Raw genomic sequence first — 17,130 nt, forward strand, 5'->3', positions numbered from 1 at the left:
TTTTACCGAGGTACTTCAGTTTCTCCTTACTCCTCGACTATATTTAAAATTACCCAGAAACAACACAGACAGGAGCCTGTTAGCGAGAATTTCACATAAGTTAAAGTTACATTGATACCATTTTTGTGAGTCGAAGCTGACAAGCGTTTCGAGTCATGCGGGATGCATTTTTTTGAAGACTTCAACGCAGAGATAGAAAAAACAACTAAAACGTTGGTTGTCTCTCTGGAGTTCTAAAACCATAGTCTAAAGCTTTGTGATGATTGACACTTTATTTTTCAGAGAGGAAGCAATATTCTGTCATTCCGAGATTATTGAAATCTGCTGCTCACAAAATTTAGTCCCATTCTGTATTTTGAAGTTCGGGTGGAAAATTGGATTTCTCTTTGTGATTAGATCCGTGAGGAAGGACCTTATCTTTCAGGAGAAAATTTTAACTTTTCGCGGATACATGGAGGAGGAAAATTTGGAAATCCATGCGCAAATTTGCCGCTGAAAGCTAGAAACTGAAATAGTTCCTAACCTAAAGTTCCAAGACAAAAATTCTTAAGTTGTAGAATAACGTAGTTTAAAATTTTGAAAAAAAGGAGAATTTTTTCCCGAAAAAAAGGTACCTTTTCACAGACCTAGTTACATTTATCTCTTTTTTTCTCTCAAATTTTTTTTACAGCAAGCAACCCTGTTAATTTTTGACCTTTAGCTCCCCCTACAAAACATTCGCAGCAATTAGAGACTCGAATGGACGTTCTAAAGAATGACGAAGTCACGAATTTTAGAGCCTGCGTCTTTTCTTTCCTGATCCTACCGTTGGGGGGGGGGGGGGGGGGTGTCGAGAAGACCGTCTCTTTCTACCGGGTCGGTTTTCGAACCAGAGTGCACCTACGAACCTCGGTTCATTCACCTCCGGTACCGTTGGGCGCGGTGCCTCTCTTCGCCGCCAGAGCGCGCTGCGCAGCGTCTCCAAGGTTAAGTTGAAGGAAGTACCTGCCGCGTATTTTCCTGGGGGCTGGAGTTTTCTCACATGGCTCGCTAGTCTTCGCCCGAACCCGCCGATAGTAGCACCTGTGTCGATCGCTCCTCCGTTTCTGTTTATGTTTCCCAAACACCCGCTCTTTTTTCGCAATTGCTCGTTGGTCAGTGGTGTTTCCTGTGTTTCTTCGACGTGTGTTCCTTGTGCTTTCGTGAAACTTTGACGAATCTTGGATTTACAGTGAACGTGCGTCGAGTGATGCGTTTGGATTATAGTGCTTTTTCGGATTGAAGTGTTGTGAAGTTTTGGATTTACCCGCTCCTGACGTTTTGGACTAGCCTTTGGACTTGCCGTGGATAACACGGCTGTCACTTTTTGTAAGTGATGAATTTTATTTCGAATTTCCTACAGCCCAATTCGCAAGATCAAACCTTCATCTTACGCAATTGTCTGACCGCTTTTTTCGAGTCGAAAAAGTTGTACATTCTCTTGAGTTCGACTTCCTTTTTGCAAACGGTATGGTTAACCGCTTGCAAAAATTGTTTGATCTTGAGGATCAGGCTCAAAGCATGCCTTTTTCAAAATAATATGTCTTCTTTTTTTTTTTGGGACAGGTTTCAAATTAGTATAGTAGTTTAATTCACTCGTCTAAGTTAACGTACCTTTAACTGACATTTCAGTGACTCTACTACCTTTTTTAGGAAATTTGCTCCGGGTGGATCAAAGTGTTAGCCACAGGTTGTAAATCAGAATAACGATTTTTGTGCCTTTATCTGCCTTATTTTTTTCTCTTTTACGCGGGAAGAAATTTGGAACTTAAAACACGGCGTGGCCTTTGCATCGGAAGTGGTTTTCGCTTGGAATTTTTCAATTGCTTCTATCACCCATGCACACGCCCCTCGGTGTGAGGTCGCTTTCCCACTCATAGCGCTGGTGGTTTCGTTGTCGAATGTTGATCAAATTAGAAAGTGAATGGCTGAAAATTGAAAACAATTTCGTTTAAGGAACAACTTTTTTAAACTGATGTGAGTACTACAAATCGCAGATCTTAAACTCACATGGAGAGGAAAACTCCAGTTTCAGCGCATGAAACACCACAGTTTTCAGTCCCAGTACAAAGTTACTCCTCAAGGGAACCAAGCAGTTGTCCAATTGCCGTTTCTCAGTTTTCTAAGACTTATTCATCCTCACGGTGACTTCGGCTGCTGAAAATGTAGTTCTGTCCCCACTTTCCACTACTGGTAACTTTAGTTACGCGATTGAAAACTTAAGATTACGCATGAACAAAACTTCAGTTCTCGTACGTGGTTGGCAATTCTTTACCGTTTAACTACTTTAAATTGAGAATTCTCTAACGTTGAGAAAAAATTCACATGATTTTTGCATCACTGTCGTCAAGTTGCCCCCCTTTGTCAAATACACTCCAGTTTTGCTATCGTTAAAAAATGCATTCCTTCCTCTCCTTTTCATATGACTGGTGTACTTCACGTTGAAATGTGCAGCAAAGTACCTGAAGTTCAAGAATTGCATTTTGCAGTATAGAACCACTATCTCTGGCTCTTTGATAAAGCAGCTTCCTGCATAGAGAAACCAATGGCATATACATCTACTGTTTCTACACTGGAAAAAAACACATTGGAAATACAGTCCAGACTCTTAAAAACATGACAAGAAAAAATACTCTTGATTCAATCAGATTTAAGCTTAAATCAAGAACCAAGCCTCTTAATTTGAGCGGATTTCGTTTTGATTTAAGCTTAAATCTGATTGAATCAAAGAGTCCTTTTTCTTATCAATGTTTTCAAGAGTCTGGACTCTAGATCCAATGTGGTTTTTTTCCAGTCTAAAATGAGCGAGAAATAGTGGTTCCTTTTTGCAAAACGTGGTCCATTTGAGCAGATCATACAACAAATGTCGATGGGAGCTCGAATCCAGACCGGCCGTGTAAATTTTTCTGAGGATCTACGCAGTGAGCACGAGGAGAGATGAGTCGACGAGGAACCATCGGGCATGGGGGGTCAACGATCGGGCACCGGCGAGGTTACGGGTAACCTTGGTCAGTCGCTGCCCTCCGCCGAGAGCGCGCTTCAACCTGCCCCACACTTCATCGCTGGCGCCAAATCCCATGTTGAAAACCGTCCCCCGCACGCAGTGCCCAATCGGAAGGCGCGTTTTTAGAGGCCGACAAAATGGATTTTTGGTAAAATTTCGACAGGCGAATTTTTCCAGACATTAGAAAATTTTTAATTCAAATTTACCTTGCGAAGCAAGAATGCCGTAAATCATGGTGTCTAGTTTTTAAAAACCGGGATTTATCAGGGAATGAAAATTTACCGGGAAAATCAGGGAAAAATCAGGGAATCTCTTTCTTTGACCAGATAATATCAACATCAGGAACATTTTTTTCATTAAAATTCTGAGTGTGCGCCAAAGAAATGACCGTAAGATTAATTAAAATCGATATTCATATCTGAAACTCTGGAAAATTATATTCTTTTCCCCCAAGAACTTCCCGGGAAAGTAGGAAAAAACTTCGGTTTCTCATCAGGGAATGAGCTCCTGAAAATCAGGGAAAATGCAGGGAATGAGCTTTGCCAAGAAAACTAGACACCTTGCCGTAAATCCATCAAGATTTTCCCTCGTTTTTTGGAACTTACCACTTGATAAAATAAAAATTGTTTCAACCGTGCACTTCAAATTTGCAGGCTAGGTTTTTGATCGTATTTGCGAAAGAATTCTGTAAAAACAGTGTTCCAAGGTACGCAAGTTTTTCTGCTATGAAACATTGTTTCCAAAAAATGTAAAATGACGTTTACGGCGTTTTTGCCGTAGATGGTAGAAATTTGATATGGTTTGAAAAAACTTTCCTTGCTGAGCTCGTGGGTCGATGTGTCAGTGAAAACATGAGAAAATTTAAACTGGAATGTTGAGCAGCCCCCATGATATTCTATTTCTATTTTTCTCTACTACTGATTTGTTATCATTAATGTTTTCCCCTGCTTCACCGTTGAAGCAACCTGGATCACTTATCTCCTCTTGATTACTTACTCATCTCTCATCTTAAAAGTTCCGATATGTTTTCAGAAATGCGTATAAAGAATTCTAATCTGTAACCACCTTGTTATAATTTAGTGACTCGGTTTGGAAGTAGAATTTTCATGCTTTTGTGCGAAAAAGCCGTTTTCGGATATCGCGATGTAATTCCTGGCTTACGTAAGAGTTACATAACCTGTAGAGGTGAAAATCTAGTGTATCGTTGACAGTTTTCTTACAAAAATGTACTTCTTTCAAATCCCAGGCACTGAAAAGAAACGCCCCTTGGATCCAGAGTCCAAACTCTTAAAGACTTTGACAGGAAAAAATACTCTTGATTCAATCAGAGAGCTGGGTAAGAGCCAAGTCTCTTAACTTAAGCGGATTTCCTTTCGATTCAAGCAAAGATTCGATCGAATCAAAATTCTGTTTTCTTGTCAAATTTTTTTAGGTCTGGATTCTGGATCTGAAATCCTTTTTTCAGTATAAGTAGTAAATCGCACTCAAATCAAAGTGATCAGAACTGCAAGTTTAATTTCTCAATAAGACAATCGAAAACACAGGAAAATACGGAAACAAGGCTAAAATAAAAAATACAAAGGCAGGACGTTTCGGTATCTTACGATACCATTATCAACTGCTAAAATACACCGAAAAAAAAGTTATGTTGATTTAACATTCTGGATGTAAAAGATTTGTGCGAGAACTTACAAAATGTTGAACTTCCCGCAACAGCAGTTACCTTTACGTCTTGACATTGCTAAAGTAATTGCTGTAGCGGTTAATTCAGCGTTTTCATAGTTCTTGCACACTTTTTTCACTTCCAGGATGTTAAATCAACATAACTTTTTTTTCGGTGTAGAATTAAAAATAAAAAAGAAATTAAAATAAAAACCAGCAAACGGCGTTACATGGTGAAATTGGTATTGAAAAAAATAAGAAAATGAAAAAAAATAAAAAATAAATAAATGCAATTTCTCAATAAGATGCAACATGCAGTCGGCGCGTTCCTCCAGGGAATCTGGCAAGAGTGGGTAGAAAGAAACCTGCCCCACACTCGGTACCTCGGTGCGCCCGATCCCGATGCCGATGCGATGGCCTGGCAGAAAAATCAGAGGAATGTTCCCCGTGTCGGAATACCCTGGACCTCGGATCAAACCAATCCCAACTGATCACCGGGAAAACTGGTCCGGCCTCCGGGTGGGCAAACGCAACCTCAAGGCTCATTACTTGATCCTCGCGAAGGTTGCACCGAAAGAGAAAGAAAGTGAACGCACGACAAGTAAATGCAGGTTGAAGCATGAAATGGCGGGTTTTCTTGTAGACAAATGTATGACGAAAGAGCGTCAATGTGAGGCTATGGGTTCCTGGCGGAAACCACATTAACTAGAATTTTACTAGCAGCACTGGAAAAAAACACATTGGATCTAGAGTCCAGACTCTTGAAAACATTTGCAAGAGAAAATACTCTTGATTCAATCGGATTTTTGCTTGAATCAAAACGAAATCCGCTTAAATTAAGAGGCTTGGTTCTTGATTTAAGCTAGATTCTGATTGAACCAAGAGTACTTTTTCTTGTCGATGTTTTTAAGGTCTGGACTCTAGATTCAATGTGGTTTTTTACCAGTAAGCATTTCCCAGTGAGAGATAATGAAAGCATTTATGCTTAATTATTTACATTTAAGCATTTATGCCAGCATTTAATGAAAGAGGTGAGGTTTACCTATTGAAGAAGGGGTCGATTGGAGGAAAAAGATGACAGGGTCTGAAAAGAAAATTCCCTGAATTAGCTGCCAACAGGTTTTTCCTTGAATCCAGAAAAAAATTCCTTGATGACAAATTCAAGAGTAATTCTGTCTCCATCAAACAGCTTCTCTCTGGTGCGTGGATTCGCATGAAAGTAGAACTCTGAAAACAATCAATGTGGCCGTAAATTCATCTTTAAATTTAAACTAAAAAACAAAATAAACAAACAGGGAAAAACTTACGATTTTCCCGGAGAGATTTTGAAAATTCTTTACCAAACTAACCGTACTGTATCATGCACCGAAGGACCAAAGTACAGTGTCATTGATCATGAGAAGTTTATTTTCTCGTAGGCACGCGATCCGAATGATTGTTTGAGAGGACTCTTTCATTTCTCCAAAATTTTATTTTCCTCTGTGCTCTAGGCAGCCCGCATGGGACTTCAAAATATTGCGCAATTGAGGACCCTCAACCTGTCTAAGTCTCAAATTTATCGTGTAAACATCGCATAATGCCATTGCTCCGGCAACCTGCGACCACGACCTTGTTGGGGCGGCTTCTTTCACTGTCACAGAGTCCGCCCTCACTCGGAAGGGGAGGCACGGGGGGCACTGAAAGGGGGACGGGGGGCATCTTCAGAGGCATTGTGAAGTAATTCGCGATTTGAATACACCGCGGCGTGCAGACACAACCTAGACCCGCCTAATTGTTGTTATGCAAATTGCGTCCGTGGATTTGCGCCTTCTTCGAGGGGGCTTTAGAGGGGAGCGATGACCCCCAACTCATCGACTCAATGTATTATCATGCGAGAAAAAATATATTTTTCTCCCGAATTTGGCAACTCTGTCCGTGTTTTTCCGTGGGAGCGTGGGTGGATTTTCTGGTGTCGTCTTTTTCGACTCGTGTCGTTTTTTTTTTTTCGTTGTTCCACGGGTGACAGTTGAAGATGTTGGAGTGTAGCGGTGGGCGGTTCAAAAATTAGCCCTCTTATCATCTGGTGGGTAGAGTTGATTTGTTGAGGTTGCGATGGTGGGTGTAAGATTTCTGTCAGTTCAGTTTGCAGCGAGAAGACTTGTGATCTTTGGTCTGTCCTGAGGTCAAAGTCCGTGGTCAGTCGTGAAACCATGAGATTCGTTTGGAGGGCAAAATACACATCGAAAGAATTGTAGAGGACTTGATGGGGTTTTTCCCGGCATGTGCACTTCTCAATAATTAAGTGAAGGTAAGTTTTTCCAATTTTAAATGGATTTTTTTTTCTTTCGGCAGGAAATATCTGTCAGTTCAAGAGATTTCAATCAGGATCATATTTAGAAGCGTCCTCTTGAACACAAACAATGCGTGGCGTATATATTCTGCTTTATCTTCTTTCTCAGTTTTGAAAGCTTCAACTCTTGTATCTCATTTTTGTATACTGTCTTCTTAAAATTTAAAATTTGGCACGTGAATTCAAGGAGAGAGAGCCATAGTTTATCAACATTTGTTAAATTTCCTCTCTTTCCAAGATTATAGTGTCTTAATCCTGAAAGAAGTATCTGTAAATCTCTTGTAACCCTTGTATAATCCCCTGCACTTTTAGTAACATTCAAAATGGAGACTTTTGGTCTTCTTCGGCAAAATGGTGCACAAAGCTCGCCTAACCGCTCCAAAAATTGTGACAAGATTGCTCCTAAAAACACACTAAATTTTTCCTCAATTTCCTGCCATTAATCAGTCTGTTGCAAGATTACGCAATCTTAGCCTCTGCGAGCCTACTACGCCCGTCAGTAGGAAAAGTCCTCAAGACAGATTCAACAGGCAGTCCCAGCGAGAATCATAAGCAAAACTAAACAAGTAAATAGCCCTCACGTTTTTCCTCAATTTCCTCCCAAATATACGTATCATCAACGGTCAAGTCCGTTGACCGCTGCCGGTCTCCAAATCTCGAGGAGACAGGTGTAAAGGAATGTACAGAGGCCGCAGCCCCACGGATCGGAGAGGGGGGGCGGGGGCAGTCATTGCCTTCGGCGACTCTCGGGCGTTGAACCGCGGGCTGTGGTTGAAGTCTGTACTCTCACTGATTTTACACTCGGACGAATGCTGGATCGTCTTCCTTCCGTCGCCCCCCCCCCCCTCCATCCCCCCTCCGCGTGTTTCGGAACGAATCGGTCAAGATCAACGTCGGTCAATGCTACGGGGTTCATTAAAATCGGAGACCGGCGCGGAATCGATGATTCTGGAGTTTGGAGTTTTGGAATGGTGTAAAGGGTGCTTGCCGCCTGGGAAAAGTAAAAAAGAGTACAAAAATACGGGGTTTGAAAAGTTCGTGGCAGGTACGTCACTGGTAAAAAAAAAACCTCTTGGACCAATGCCGCGGTGAAATGACTTAAAATGCAGTTTCTTGTCGCCAGATTTGAGAGTCTTGAACTCTTGTTTCAAGCGGATTTTGCATTGATTCAATTCAAAATCCGCTTGAAACAAGAGTCCAGACTCCTGTTTCAAGCCACAATCCGGCGACAAGAAACTGCACTCTTGAACCAAGAGGTTTTTTTACCAGTGCAGATTATCCGAGGGAAGTTGTCGTTGTATCAAACGTCTTTTCTTGATGACAATCCAAAAAAAAAAAAAAAAAAAAAAAAAAAAAAAAAAAAAATTCGCTAAAATAATATATTGAGTAGAATTTTAAAATTGTACTAAAATTGATGTTCTACCTCTTTTCGACGTAAACTTTTTGTGTTTTAAATTCAGAGGATACAGTCTCGTTTCCTTTCGACCGTAAGATATTTTCATTAGCGTGACAACACTGGCACTTTTTATGTTCTTTTTGAAGTTAAAATAATTACTTTGTTCGAAGTCACAAACTCACTGGACATGGATTTCTCGATCCAAAGTAGCCATACCGTGTCGATGATTCACGAATGGCTCGGCAATGATATATTTTCAACTGCGACTTGACCACAGTGCGCAACCAGTCTAATTGATTTCTTGGATTTGGGTACGGATCCCTCGCCCCGAAAGTTGTCGCAACTGGCTGAGCTCATTACGAATTCCTTGCTCCCAAGCCTTTTTTGGTGTTTGAGTAGAGTATTGACCTCACCACTGCAGTTCAGTATTTGTAGACCTTCAGTTCCAGTCCCCAGTTGAAATGAAAATTTTTATAGCCTCACACTTTACGAGTTGTTTTCTTCAAAATGATGTTTCGTAACCATTCCATTCGCCCTTAGACCAGTCTGCAATATTTCAATCCCCTCTCACACCCCGAGGTATGAGTTGATCTTTTCTTCATTCTTTTATTTCTTCATTTTCTCGAGAGAGATTTGAACTGGTCAATAATCAGATAGGCTTTTTTTACCGATCGTGGGGGTCTGTGTAGAATCATCGTTTTACATTTTTCATGTGAGACTCTATGTATATTTTTTCATATATGTTTTCGATATGTTCTAAAGTAAATTTTGTGCTTTTGTATGCCTGCTGTACCTCGCTATTCTAACAATCATCGGGAAATCGTAGGTTTTTGCAGCTGGTGGTCTCAGCATACGTGTATCGTTAATATTTCGAGAGACTCAAACGACCGGGTAGAAAAAACAGCGGCTGAATTTGAACGGGGGATTCTTTACGTGGGTATACTTTACGTCCACTGTATGAACTTCACTTTCCGTGTATTTCCTTACGTCAACACCTGCCTTTAATGATCGATCATGGATTAGTGTTGAACCTTCAACCTTAGACCCAACCGGTGGGTAAACATAGGCGAAAAGGTGCTTTCACCTGGTCGAATCATCAATTCGTCCAGGTCAGAAGTTGCGGTTTTGCAAATATTGCTATATTCCTTTTTTTCTCTCTTTTTTGTGTGTAAATAAAAGTAATTGGTCCTGCTAATCAATAATCCTTGATTATAGCTGATGCAGCTGACACAAGCCACCCTGCTCTCGATTCACCCCAACAGCATTTCAAGAGACCAAATCTTATAAAATTTGTCAATCCCACGCACCGAAAAAAAAAAAAAAAAAAAAAAAAATTTCTGCTTCTGCAATTTTGAAGTCACAAAAAAGTGACCAACATGTTTCATTCTGGATTTTACGATGAAAAAATGCTAATTCATCCACCCCCGTGGTAAAATTATCTTTCCATTTTTTTTAAAATGTACACTGAAAAAAAAAAAAAAAAAAAAAAAAAAAAAAAAAAAAAAAAAAAAAAAAAAAACACATTAGATCTAGAGTCCAGACTCTTAAAAACATCGACAGTAAAAAATACTCTTGATTCAATCAGATTTAAGCTTAAATCAAGAACCAAGCCTCTTAATTTGAGCGGATTTCCTTTTGATTTAAGTTTAAATCTGATTGAATCAAGAGTCCTTTTCCTTGTCAATGTTTTCAAGTGTCTGGACTCTAGATCCAGTGTGTGTGTGGTTTTTTTTTTTTTTTTTTTTTTTTTTTTTTCCAGTGTATTTTTTTAACAATTTAATTTTCAAATCAGCAATCGATTTTTTCCGGGCATCCGAACAGTATTTCCAGCGACAAAATCTTATAAAATTGATAAACCCCCGCCTGGAACAAATCGAACCACAGCGAAATCAGCTCGCGGTCTGCGGTCGCCATGGCGACGGGAGCTTTGAACTCGGAGCGCGCACCTCCTCCTTTTCCTTTCACTTGGGCTCGGACGGGGAACGGACCGGACCAGCGTTCCTTCCTTCCTTCCTCCCGCGGTCCGCGTCTCGTTCCTCCGTCGAACCGCGGGGGCAACGACCGCCGTCGCCCGACCGAGACATACTTTTGGTTTCGGATGGGGCCTTTCTCTCTCCTTCTCTCTCTTTCCCGCGCGGAGTCCACACGAGGAAGCGAGAGGGCCGTTTGTTTTCCTCGCCTTCTCGTGTCGCCGTGTCGTTGAACTTTGCGACGGTTCGTTCCCTCCGCGCTGGCTCGCTCGACGAGAACCGCGTATACACGGGAGCTTTTGCTTGGAGTTGAGCGGTTGTCATTGAAATCGGCGAGCGTTGGTTCTGCTCGTTTTGGGTCGCCGTTCTGGGGGAAATACGTCCGATTCGGAACCGAAGGACAATCGGACTTGATTCTGCAATGAGGAACCACTATGTCTACTTCATCCGTTCAATCCGTACACTGGAAAAAAACACATTAGATCTAGAGTCCAGACTTATAAAAAATTTGACAAGAAAAAAAACTCTTGATTCAATCAGATTTAAGCTTAAATCAAAAGGAAATCCGCTCAAATTAAGAGGCTTGGTTCTTGATTTAAGCTTAAATCTGATTGAATCAAGAGTATTTCTTCTTGTCAATGTTTTTAAGAGTCTGGACTCTAGATCCAATGTATTTTTTCCCAGTGTATACAATTTATTGCCCTTACGATGTTTCTAAAATGAGCCAGGAATAAACTGTTCCTCATCGCTGAATGAGATTCTTACAAACTTCGTCAAGGAATAGAGGCCTGCTTATGTGTTTATTTACTTATCACTGGAAAAAAAAGAACACATTGGATCTAGAGTCCAGACTCTTAAAAACATCGACAAGAAAAAATACTCTTGATTCAATCAGATTTTTGCTTAAATCAAGAACCAAGCTTCTTAATTTGAGCGGATTTCCTCTTGATTTAATCAAAAATCTGATTGAATCAAGAGTATTTTTTCTTGTCAATGTTTTCAAGAGCCTGTACTCTAGATTCAATATGTTTTTTTTTTCTAGTGATTGACTGAGGTTGTTGGGCCCTCCGATCTCTCTCTTATGAAATCACCCTGTACGTTCCAAGAAATTCTCAATTTACATGATTCGCTGCAGCTTCAAGAACGGTCTCAATATATTGACTACATTTTGCACTCAGAGACTACGATTTCGGGCTCATTTCAGGAACAACATAAGAGCTGTAAATGTTCGGTCCCTCTCCCTTTCAAAACACTGTATAATTCTATCAGATATTTTTTTCATACTAAAAACTACGCCGAAATATCTGTAAAGTCCTTTTGTCGATTCTTTTAAAGTTACGTGCCGATTCTCATTATTACAAGAGGGAAGAAAATCGGAAAAATTGATCGAAAACAAATGCATGCAGCCCAATGGGTATATTAGCATTTCTAATTTTCCCCGAATTAAACAGGCGTAGAATCGGGCCCGTTTCTCGATGAAATCATGACAAGCGAAACAATGACAAGAAATAGGGGTGGGCGCCGATTTCTTGAATTCCCCGTCAGCAGGCTGTTACGTTTAAGGTTTAGATCGAGGTTTAAGGTTTGAAGTTACGTCGCATCGAATTTAATTATTCACTTTTATGCTAGTTTATTGCCGGGCCTTTATTTCAGGGCCCTCGGTCCCTTTCGGGAACCTGCCGTCGAGACGGGGGTGGGACCTTTCCCGATACCGAGTAATTTTGATAGTCAAAACACCCTCACCAGGAAGACGTCGAGGGTTGCGCCACAAAAAATGCATGGTAACGGGAATGTAGATACAGGGTTGTCACATTTTCATTTAATTTTTTTTTAAATCGTCTTCCACGAAACTCTTGTCTTACCGGTACGCTAAAAGCCCAACCGCAACTGAAATTCACTGGTGAAAAAACCCTCTTGGACCAATGCCGCTTTGCATTGACTTAAGAGTGCAGTTTCTTGTCACCGGATTTAAGAGTCTTGAACTCTTGTTTCAAGCGGATTTTGCATTGATTCAAGCGGATTTTGCATTGATTCAAGCGGATTTTGTATTGATCCAAGCGGATTTTGCATTGAAACAAGAGTCCAGACTCTTAAATCCGGCGACAAGAAACTGCACTCTTGAACCAAGAGGTTTTTTTTACCAGTGTTACCATAATTTTTCATTTCAATAATCAAAAATATAATATTTAATCATTTCCTTTTAACTCTGTAGATTTAAAGCAATAATTCTACTTTTTTCGTAGTTTTCCGACTTGCGTTTCGTAAACCAGAAGGTCCAGGAACTACACAACATCCAGATAGCGCTTTCTTACAAGGATTTAGTTTTATATTGCGGGAACAAAAATTTCTGGCTCGTCGGAAAAATCACCTGTGTGCACGGAAAAAGTGATGGTACATACACTTTTTGTACTTAGACTGAGCCAGAAATTCAGCCGAACATTCATCACTCAATCCGAAAAAAACCACTTATAAGCATGGAGAAACTTATGGTACTTACATTTTTTGTACTTAAACCGAGCCAGAAATTGTAGTTTCTAATTGCAAAATGTGGTCGAGTTGGACATGTAATGCTACAAAGAACTTTTCCTATCATTAAAGTAAATAAAAAGAGAACCATTTACACAAAGAACGAGTGTTCCATAGTTCCTCTTAGCAGAATGCACCAAAATCGGAATCGCAGGGGCAAAATTGTGCTGCCATCGAGTCACAATTTGGCACCCTTGAGTTCTTGATCCTTTGTTCCTTACCGAGTCTATACCTGTCGGGGTAACGGGACCATCTATCGGGGGGGGGGGGGTTGAGGTTACGTAATTTGGGAGGGGGTGGGGTGTCGATATATCATTTTGACAAAGGGATCGATCGAAGCAGGAAGAGAAGAGCCTGGATCAATCCCAGGCAACCCGGCGATGGTAAGTGGACGCCCTCCAGGGTCGCGGGATTGTGTGTCTACGAGATGATCGGTCTGGAAACTCGTCTTTTTGAACTTACTTTTCTTGAAAATAGAGAATTTAGAGTCGGTATCCGATGGGATTTAAATCGCAAGAAAACAGATCCGTCAGGATGAACATTTCTTGCGAAACTAGTTGAATTGATCCGCGGGGTTTAGCGGGAAGAACGTCTGAAGGATGAAATAATATTGATTTTATAAATCAATTAAAATACATATAATATTTAAATATCTCTTACCAGACATACTCATTCAGCAGAGGTCCCTTAAAAAAAGCTCTGATGAATATTTAGATGTTTGCTTTTCGTGTAAAATTTGGTAAAGGCAGTGTGATGTTACTGCGAATAAGCCCGTTGTTTTTTCTAACCTTGCGTTTAACTCTCCTAAAATGTCTCTATCCAAGTGTTCCCATTCACGAGATTCCCCTTAAAGAAGTATCTAATAAAGAAACTCCCATGAAATGTTTTGGAAATGTAATGATGCTACTGGAAATGTAGTGAAGCTCGTTGTTTTTCCTACCCTTGCGTTAAAGTCTCCTAGAATGTTTCTGTATGGATAGGATTAAGGTTCCAACGGCGACGCTACTTTAAAATAGCGTCGCCGTCTTTATAAAGACTCGGACAAGTCTTTATAAAGACTTAGAACGAACCACGACGCCTCTTGCAGCCTCTTTGAAAGTGTCATGGGCGCAAGTATTTCATTTTGCCTGAGGATCAAGCAAATATTTTTTTTTTTTTTTTTGACAGAGAAGTTTCTCAGGATTTGTTTTCAAAAATTCCGCCTAAATTCAAAATGCCGTTCAAATTGAATCAGTGAGAACGAAAACACACCAACTCGGTATCTCGAAAATGCTGAAGTTTCATTAAAGAAAGTCAGTGTTCATGAAGGTCATTGATGGTAGCGCATCAGTTCCAACTTGGACCTTTGAAGTGTCCTTGACTACTTGTGTTTCGGCACCAAAACTTTTTGTCATTTGACTAACTCCTTCATTTACTGTGCGGTTTTGTGTGTGTCTTGATTATTTTTATTTTTTCGAGTTGATTCTCACTGATTCAATTGTTCAAAAAGTTGATCAAAGTTCTCACTGATTCAATTGGTCAAGGTCCTGCAAAATACCCCAAAAGTCAGGAATTCCACCCATCTAAGATTCGCATGATCGCCGCACAGGTCCAGACATCCAGCAACGGTTTCATACCGGGGGGAAATCCAATCAATCCGGTGCCACCCCGGGCACCCCCGACCGACCATAACGGGGCAGGTAACAAGTGCACGGGCCCCAGGAGGGGGTGGGCCCGTGGGCCCCCGGCGCGACGCATCTGCCAAAGTCCCGCGGTGGCGGCGGGCCCAGTAACCCAATATCGGTCGGCCTAGCTTCCCATCTGTCGGTGCGGAGGCCAGCTGCCGTCTCCGGCTCTGATTTACCTATATTTCCATTCCTTTTGTGCCTTTTTTTGTCGGCAACACGTGTTTTTTGAGACGCGGTCCTGTTATCTTCACCCTTTCAACCTTGGCGGGCCTAGCGCAATGTTTTCTTCCGGCTCCGCCGGCTTCCTCCTTGTTGACCCGCTTATGAGGGCCCCGTTGCCGCACTGTGCTTTGTTTTTCTTTATTAATTTACACCGTTTCGTCGTTAAGACCTCTTTCTGGAGCTTCTTGAGGACAAATTCTACCCTCATAACTTCAACAGAAGTATCGTCGAAATAATTTTTTCGCAAAGCCCGGCGACGCACAATGGATCAAGTCAATCAGAGAGGTCGGACATACAATTTTTGACTAAAATCACAAATTTTGTTATTTTGCTCCGGAGTTGATATGGATTCAGTTCAAGGCCATGTCCACACAAGTTGAACTCCCGGAACTTTGGCGGAATAAGTTGTAGCATGTGCTAATTGAAGAGCTTGAAGAAAAGGCCTTAAAAGTTCAGTTTTCGCTATACACTGGAAAAAAAAACACATTGGATCTAGAGTCCAGACTCTTAAAAACATCGAAAAGAAAAAATACTCTTGATTCAATCAGAATTTAGCTTAAATCAAGAACCAAGCCTCTTAATTTAAGCGGATTTCGTTTTGATTCAAGCAAAAATCCGATTGAATCAAGAGTATTTTTTCTTGTCAATGTTTTCAAGAGTCTGGATTCTAGATCCAATGTGTTTTTTTCCAGTGTATCAAATAAAAAATTCTTCTTTTACACGCAAGATAGCGGGGATCCAGCGCCATTATACCACCATGCGGGCTGATTTTTAAGCTATAGATAAAGAAGACATAGGGAGTATGGAGCGATCCTTTTGGTTGGCATGGGTGGCTCTTTTAGACTAAGAGAGTTAATTAATTATGGACTAACTGTAGGGTTTCTCGGTGCGTTGGGTTGCGTTAGTTATTTTAGTGCCTACCTCCTATGTCCATTACAACCACCCACTTCCTTCAATAGGACCCTTCCATATCCCTTTTGTCTCCTCTGTCTATAGCTTTGTCGATCAATTTTAACAATCAGCCCGCTGAGCTTTTGACGGTCATTATAAGAAAGAGCTGAAAGTGGTACAAACGATTATCGTTATGAGGAGTTGATCGTTCAACATACGAGAAAACAATCTGAAGAAGGATGCTGGAAGTTTGGCGGCGGCGCCGGCAGATAGCGTATGCGCACCGCGCGCCGCGCCGTCGATTCGAGACGGGGGATGACGAGGTGCTCTTGTCCCGTTAATCTGATTGTCTCGGATAAACATCTTCCGTGCATACGCCGCCGTATTTACTCGACCGAGGGGCGGACGAACCCACTCGAGACCCCCGAAAAAACTCCCCCGATTCATCGAATTTCGACTTTTTTCCTTGAAATATAGAGCACACGATCGAGTTCGATAGTCGTCGTGACCCACTCTCCGCCCAAGTCTCAACGGGGGTCTTGGAGCCTCTCAACCCTTTTCCGCCTTTCTTCACCCCTTTTTTTGTGGTCGGCGCGCCGCTGACTCCTCGACCCGAGCGCCGCAGCTTTGTCCGAGGTAAATTGCTCGTTTAAGGGAAGAACAGCGTAAATACTACAAGTTTGTGACTTCAATGTTTTATGTATGGTTTTTCTTTCGTTGTTTTTGGTAGGATAGCGCAGCATCCATCCTGCTTAACCAATCGTCGAAGTCGGATGATGTAAAGGGATAACACGAATTCTTAAGTGTTGATGGCAGGTGCATCGAGGTGTAGAGCGTGTTGCACCTTTCTCGGTATGAGAAATGTGGAATTGATGTAGATTAGGTGGGTTTTAATATTGTTCGAATTAAATGGCTATGATAACACAAGTTTTTTAAGGTTGAGGACGGTTTTTTCTTAAATTAAGGGCGGAGCAATAGAAATATCAAAGAAGCTCTTTTTATTATCGCTCGTGTCCTTCGCATGCAGATATTTCATGGTTAAAGTCTAGGTGAGCACACATAGCGATTAAAATCTGATAATTTTAATTTTTACAAAATTTTGTTCAATTTACAAACCCGGAGATGACATGGAATGGGGGAAAGGGTGTTTCAACACAATAAAATTTAGAGGGGTTCGACATAGTCGCATTTTGCAAAAGCTGGGTTTTTCAAACGAAAAAGTCGCGTTTTGCGAAAGCTGGTTATCTCTACCAAAAAAAAATGATAGAGCCAAACGAAAAGCCACTACCTTTGGAGGGATTTTTCAGAGTTGAGTACTTTGAAAACGAATTACGGGCTACGTAGACATACCGTCCGTTCCGGGTTCAGAGGCCGAAAGATCTGGGTTCTGGAGCTGTAGTTTTGACAGCTGCGGGTGCAATGTTTGGAACTTTCGGCCTCGGAGC

The 17,130-nt window shown here is 41.2% G+C and overlaps 1 protein-coding gene across 2 annotated transcripts in view; it reads left to right on the forward strand.

Moving 5' to 3' along the window:
* The first annotated feature begins 1,014 nt into the window (after nt 1-1,014).
* The window catches only part of LOC109036092 (PR domain zinc finger protein 1-like), a 45,403-nt gene continuing 29,287 nt past the window's right edge, over nt 1,015-17,130 (forward strand). Inside the window, exon 1 of one of the 2 annotated variants that reach the window (XM_072304618.1) lies at nt 1,015-1,347. The gene's annotated coding sequence lies outside the window, so the exon portion shown is untranslated. The remainder of the gene's footprint in view (nt 1,348-17,130) is intronic. The other variant, XM_072304620.1, reaches the window with a different exon arrangement.

The sequence above is a fragment of the Bemisia tabaci genome, chromosome 9 (assembly GCF_918797505.1).
Source record: "Bemisia tabaci chromosome 9, PGI_BMITA_v3".
Lineage (NCBI taxonomy): Eukaryota > Metazoa > Arthropoda > Insecta > Hemiptera > Aleyrodidae > Bemisia > Bemisia tabaci.